The 5,951-nt window shown below is 40.0% G+C and overlaps 1 pseudogene; it reads left to right on the top strand.

Annotated features, from left to right (window-relative positions):
* Nucleotides 1-3,910: 3,910 nt before the first annotated feature.
* LOC119253912 (olfactory receptor 4B1-like) lies at nt 3,911-4,845 on the top strand (annotated as a pseudogene).
* The last annotated feature ends 1,106 nt before the right edge of the window (nt 4,846-5,951 follow it).

Consider the following 5,951-nt stretch of genomic DNA (forward strand, 5'->3'; position numbering starts at 1 on the left):
TTTTATCCAGTCATCTTCAAGTTGTTTCCATGTCTTCGCTGTTGTGATAATTCTGGGTATTGCTGGGTCATGTGGTTTTTCACTGTTAGATTTTTAAAGCATTTTAAGAGATTTTTTTTCAAGAGTGCACATTACCCTTTTGCTTTCATCTTACGCAAGAGAAATTTTAGTCACCCATAACTGCACAGGAGACTGCAAACTATACTCTTTCACTCTAAATGGCATTGTGTTTAGCTAAAATCAGGGTTCTGTTCTGTTCCTGAAGAAGAAGGGGATAAAAGATGTAATGTCGGGCAGCTTATTAGTTACCCCTCCCAAGTAATTTAACATAAATATGATTTGTAATGGCTTGGTCATATCAGAAACCATTGTGACATAATTAATCATTAACCATTTTAGGACTGTTAGGTTCATGTAATATTTTACTCAATCAAGCCATGTAATATTCACCAGAATTAATGGAGAGTCTGAGACACTGGAGACCAAGTGACTTACTTATACATGAACACGTTAGAATCACAATAGAACTACGGTGGATATAGACTAGCTCAAGTCTGTCATTTTATAGAGAAGCAGGAACAGGAGAGTGAGTAGCGGAGCGGTGAAACAACATGGCTAACGTTAGAAAATCAGTTACTGAACCAGAGCTGGTGATCAGGTATCCTGGCTCCCTGTCTAGTCCTTACTTTTCTTCTCTATTCATTCTCCTTTTCATTATCATTTAGTCAGTCTTGGAACAGTTTCCTTTAGGTCTTACCTTCAAGTTTCTTTTTTAAAACGTCCTCGTTATTGGGAGCAAAAACTTTCTAGAAATCTCATAAACAACTTGAAACCAATTTTGAACCTTTCCCCAAGTCTTAGTTTAATTGACAATGTTTTCACCCGAGAGAGAAAATTCCATGGGGAAATTGTTCCCTGTTTTATTGCGTGTGTCTGATTTATTTTAAATAGCTCAAGGATCTAAGCATTTAATCACGGCCTTTGGACTTTCAGTAGGTAGGTTGGTTTTCTACATGAATGAAAAGATCTTAAAATGTGTAAATTTGGGGCTTCCTGTCACTTATTTCTTAGCTGTTATAAATCCAAATATCAATTCAGATCTACATTCTTTGAATTTTCTCCCCCCTCTTTTGTTGACTTACCTTAACCATCTGCTTTATTTTCTAAAGGTGATTTGTCTTTGGGGACAGAGTCTGATTCTTGAACTGCTGTAGCAGCCACCACCCAGTACAATTAGAACAAATCCTATTGTTGATAGAGTACTAATTTCTGAGTTAGTATGTACAGCTAGTATTTTCGAGTTAGATACATTCTCAAGTGTGTACCTTGGAGTCAGCTAACCTTGATCAACCTCACCTCAAACAGGAGAGTTAGAGTACAAGGTCTCTAAATGCCTTTCAGCTCCAACCCTGAGAGTGACTTGAGTGACTTAGCCGAGTGTGACCTGGAGTTTGTTCATTGAGAGCTTTCACTGAAAAGTTAGCCAGGTGGGTAAAATTAGCATGATGCTTTGCTCTTCAGAGAGCAGGAATTCCAGAGAGGAGGAATCCATCATTCCACCCCATTCCAGTCTTCCCAAACCAGAGCATCTCCTTGAGTTATGATGTATTTTAGCAGAGTGTCTAAATTCATGCTCCTCTGGAGGCATTTGAGTGCATTTGAGATCCATCTGAACTGATTCCTTGTGCAAGGCAGAACAGAATCACCACTTTTTCTGATCTAACGGTAGGTAGTAGGCCTAGAGGTGAGATGCAGGGTTTTTGAGTGGCTAGGACAATGGGCTAGTCAGTTCCTGTCTGAGCCACAGGTGCATTTATAAGAGGGTTGGTTGAGTTTGATGATTTTGGGGAGTGGGGTAATGAACGAAAATTTTCTATATTTATTGTAAACTAAGATAAAATGTGATTTTGAAACTGTAATTTTGGGGTCCTTTGGAGGTAGTATTTGGGAATTAGCATGTGGGAGGTGATTGGGATGGAGGATCCATTGCTTCCTTCTGGATCTGTTAACATGGGTACCTACTTGAACCTCTCTAACATTTCCTGTGTTCTGTCATTATGCTGTGGTCCAGGATGCAGCTGGTTCCCTGATGCAGGTCTTCACATTCATATGCTGATTCAAGCTCTTACTTGCTGGTCACATTTTCTTGGTGAGGCAGCATTTTTGATTACGGGAAAGTGAAATTATTTTTCACCAGCTGTGTGGGAGCCCTATTGAAACAGGTGAGGGTGAGACAGCAGAGAGGAATCAATAAAAAGGTAGAGATGCTAGAAAAGGAAAAGATAGTTATCGAACAGAAAGACTATCAAGTTTCCACCTCCTTGGCATAAAACCTCTTAAAATGATTTTTTCAGCTGAGTGAACTCTCAGATTGATACTATTGTATTATATTTTTCTTCTATCACAAAGATAAAAGAAAGACCAGATAAAAAGTATGTGCTTTCATAGGCAAATAAATGTGCCTTGAATGTCTAACAGAAGGACATATCTAATTTTAACTCTTATGTGCTGTGTCTTTAGAAATTGTATAGGCTTGTGGCTAAAGAACACAGGATATGGGGCTAGGCTGCTTGGGCTGAAATTCTGGTTCTATGGCGATTAACCTCTTATCAGTTAATTCACTTATTTGCTGTTCTGTTTCTGTAAAAGAGGATGATGGTAATTATGCTCCTATCACAGGTGTGCTGGAAAAATTCACGAATGTATATGGAGCACTATAAAGTGTGTGACATAGTACTGTTGAAATGCTAGCTATATCATAAAGGAGAATTCAATTCATAGTCAAGATTTATGAAGAATATTCAACAGATAATTTTGAACATTATTATAGTACATTTATTTCTAGCTAGAAGATACAGATACAGAGCTACACTTATAATGGCATCTGTAACTGCTGTGGGAGAAGCATGATAAAGTACTGGAGCACAATGGGAGTGAAGTGTTAACTTGCAGTCTAGAAAAAAGGACTAGTCAACCCAGAGAAGCTGGCTAGTGAGGATAGCTCTCTGTTCTTGCAGGGGAAATGGCTGTATTATGCTCATCTGGGGAATGACAGAAATGGTACAACATGGGCGATGGCCAGTTTAGGAAGGACCTGGCACTCCATGTTACAGATGTTATAATACATGCTGTGTGTGGCGGGAGGTATTGATAGATATCAGGCAGAGCAGTAACAAGATCAGATTTCCATTTAATGATAATCACCAAAGTATTTCCCAGTGCTTGGAGAAGAGAAGATATTCATGGCTGGAGTTACTCAATAGCTTATCTCATCACCTACACCCTGTTCTCAGCTCAAATCCTTTCTGGGCGCCTGAGTGAGGATGTGGGCTTAGGTATTTCTTGAGGAGTCTACTGTCTTGTCTCCTAACCATTCAGTGACTTGATTTTCCAAGGTTTTGAGAGGGTCCTATATATTTCTAATGATCTGGGTTTTGGTGCCTACCTCACTGCCTTTTTTGGAAAAGGTACCACACTATGATAGTGTAGCATTATCGCTTGTGTCAGTGTAATTTTTCTGCTATACCTGTGTTCCTTGAAACCCTTAGGTCTGTTTTCATGAATGGATGATCCCTTTCCTATCAGCAAAAGACCACTCTCCTCTTTCGATTTTTTTTTCCCCAAGAAATTAACCATATATCCTGTTTCTGAGTATCAGAACCCACCCTTTTCTGGTGATCCTGGATAATTGACTATTAATCTGTGCCTTAATTTTTTAATATATAAACTGTTACTAGATTTCTAACATTTGCTATTAAATGAGTCGTATTAGCTAGATGAATGACGTAGTGATTAGTGTATATTATAAAGTGATTTACACTGTCAGATGTGCTCTATATCAGGCAGATTGGTGTTACATCAGTGTTTGTTTATTGCAGGCGTCTCATTTTCTCTCATCCAGCACGTCTGAATGGAATCTAAGTCGAGGACAAATAATGTGACTGAGTTTATAATCGTCGGTCTTTTCCAGGACCCACAGGTGCAGAGAGTGTGCTTTGTGCTGTTTCTTCCTGTGTACCTGGCCACGGTGCTGGGCAACGGCCTCATCGTGCTGACGATCACTATCAGTAAAGTCTGAATTCGCCCATGTACTTCTTCCTTAACTATCTGTCCCTAGTGGAGATCAGTTATTCTTCTTCTGTTGCTCCTAAATTCATCACAGACTTACTTGTCAAGAATAAAACCATCTCCCTTGAGGGCTGTATGGCTCAGCTATTCTTCTTCCACTTCTTAGGGGTTACTGAGATCTTCCTGCTCACAGTAATGGCCTATGACCGCTACGTGGCCATCTGCAAACCCCTTCATTACACAACCATCATGAGCCGGTCTGTGTGTCGTGTTCTGGTGGCTGGCTCCTGGCTTGGGGGCTTAGTTCATTCCATGGTTCAGATTTTTGTTACTATCCAGTTGCCCTTCTGTGGTCCCAATGTGATTGACCACTACTTCTGTGACCTCCATCCCTTATTCAAGCTTGCCTGCACTGACACCTCTGTGCAGGGGGCTGTTGTATTGGCCAATAGTGGGTTGTTTTCTGTCTTCTCCTTTCTTTTCTTGGTGTTGTCCTATGTCATCATTCTGGTCCATTTGAGGAACCATTCTGCAGAAGGGCGCCGCAAAGCCCTCTCCACCTGTGCCTCTCACATCACAGTAGTCCTCTTGTTCTTTGGACCTGCCATCTTCCTCTACATGCGGCCATCCTCCACCTTCACCGAGGACAAACTGGTGGCTGTGTTCTATACGGTCATCACCCCCATGCTGAACCCCATCATCTACACACTCAGAAACAAAGAGGTGAAAATCGCCATGAGGAGGTTGTGGGGCAAAAAGATCTCAGGAATGGACTGAAAATGGAAAAGTGATTAAAGAATGTATGCTGATTATTCTTTATTCCTAAAATGGGTTTTTGTTTTGGTGGAACAGTGAAGATATTCAAGAATGGCAGAAACAAATGTATGGACTTGATGTTACAGTTGCCATGATTTCTCCTTAGTAACCAAGGACGCCATGATGTCCTTGTAATGTTTCAAGGACACAGATCACATTGCCTTTATTACAGCTAAGAATATCCTGGTTTAGTAATTTTAAAGACTGAATTAAGTGAAATGCAAATGTTTTGACAAATGTTTTGTAGGTCACATAATTTCTTTCTATGACTGAGTCCTCCCATCCTACTCCTCCTCTCTGTCTTCTCTTTCCTTCCATTCTCCTCCCTGCTCTCCTATTTGTTCAACTTCACTAATGATAACAACCTGTATTTCATTAAAAGGGAACCGAATGATGAATTATAACAGAGAGTGAATCTAATCTCTTCTACTATGGGGCAGTGTGTCTGAAAACTTAAACAGAAATTTTTCTATTCTTTTTTTTTTTTTTTTAAATATTAAATTTTATTTTTATATTCCCCCATACAATTGCAAACGCCCCATTCTGACCCCAATCCTTCCCTCCCGCCCCCACCCCCCAAAAGTGTCTCTGGTTCATAGTTTTTTTGTTGATTTTGATTTTCACTTTCTATATTCATTTTCCTGGTCCCTTATTTAAGTTTCTAGATTCCTGCTATGAGTGAGACCATCCGGTATTTTTCTTTTTCTTTTTGGCTTATTTCGCTGAGCATGATCCCTTCCAGTGCCATCCATGTTGCTGCAAATTGCATGTGTTTATCTTTTTTGAATGCTGAGTAATATTCCATGGTATATATGTACCACATCTTCTTGATCCAGTCATCTATTTTTGGGCATTTGGGTTGTTTCCAAAGCTTAGCTATTGTAAACAGTGCTGCTATAAACATAGGAGTGCAGGTGCTCTTTGGAATTGATGTTTCTGTGTCCTTTGGGTAAATACCTAGGAGTGGAATTGCTGGATCATATGGAAGCTCTATGTTTAGTAGGTCCAGAAATCTCCACACAGCTCTCCATAGTGGTTGGACCATTGCACTCCCACCAACAGTGCAC

Source organism: Talpa occidentalis, unplaced genomic scaffold (genome assembly GCF_014898055.3).
Source record: "Talpa occidentalis isolate TD23 unplaced genomic scaffold, MPIMG_talOcc4v2.1 talOcc4.2333, whole genome shotgun sequence".
In the NCBI taxonomy this organism is placed as follows: Eukaryota; Metazoa; Chordata; class Mammalia; order Eulipotyphla; family Talpidae; genus Talpa; species Talpa occidentalis.